The sequence below is a fragment of the Penaeus monodon genome, chromosome 32 (assembly GCF_015228065.2).
Source record: "Penaeus monodon isolate SGIC_2016 chromosome 32, NSTDA_Pmon_1, whole genome shotgun sequence".
Classification (NCBI taxonomy): domain Eukaryota; kingdom Metazoa; phylum Arthropoda; class Malacostraca; order Decapoda; family Penaeidae; genus Penaeus; species Penaeus monodon.
Window position 1 is genome coordinate 6,472,804 of NC_051417.1, and position 1,229 is coordinate 6,474,032.

A 1,229-nucleotide genomic window follows, 5' to 3' on the forward strand; every position below is an offset into this window, starting at 1 on the left:
TACATAGCTATGTGGTAACAAAAAATGTGATTCGTAAAGCCCTGAAAGTTAAAAATAAAAAAGCAAGGCCTTGGAAACGGGAGAAGGAAAGGAATTGTAATAATTCTTAACATAATTCACATCTGATTTGTGCCTAAACTTCCCATTAGTCGATGGGATGAATTAGGATATGGTTACTTAATAATAAACTTTTCTTTCTTTTGGTGGTTAAAACGTGTAATGAGTGAGGAGGGGTGGGAGATGAGGGGCAATGGGCATGACTTAGTGCCCCGAGTCTAGTGTGTGTTGTGGCGGTAGTGATTGTATTACCTTGTAAGAAGAGACTTTACAGCAGGACAGAAAGCCTCAAGGGTATGGGGACATCTTACTAACTATGAACTCTTACAGTGACTACCAGACAGTACCTTGTAGTAGAAGGAATTCCAAGTCTGCGAAATTATATAAAGGAAGGATTTGAAGGGATTTTGTACATGCTTTGCATCCATAGTCATCTTTGCATAATATGAAGCACTATCACACTGGATTCAGATGATAAAACTGCCTTTGCTGACCATCCAAGAGTTATAAAGGACTTTCCATCTGCATCAACTGAACTTGTTAATTGCACGCTGTTGTGCTTCATAGTATAACTAAATAAATATCTCTACTGTGAATGACCCGGGTAGATCTAGGAAGTAACACTTTTACATTTACTCAGATGCCCAACACTTTGATTCTCACTCTCCTACTGCAGAGGCTGCTTAGCAAAGGCCATGTTATCTAGAAATGTACATCATCTAATTATGTAAACATCTTAGGTATAGCTCATCACATGGTTCCCTGGAAGTTAAGATCACAAGAGTATAGGTACATATCACACTCTCACTGGAATTCACCTTGTCATTTTTATGCACTTTGACACACGGCTTATGGCTGCTTTGTCTGGGAAATATATTTCTCTGTCTATACAGAATACCATCTGTAATTATACAACCTGTTCTAACTTAATGCACTTTTACTTCACTTTTGAAGGTCCTTAATATAGTACATTGTACAGTTCTTGGTCTTTCAGTTTTACATGATAACATTCACCAGGAAAACTCAAATTATGAAACAATAATATATTTATATCAGTGACTTAAGATAATCACATACCTTGACAGTATACTTTGCTGCTGCTTTACAACAACTATGTATATCATAAACACAACAGATGTCAAGGAAAATATCTTGAAACAACTCAAAGCTGC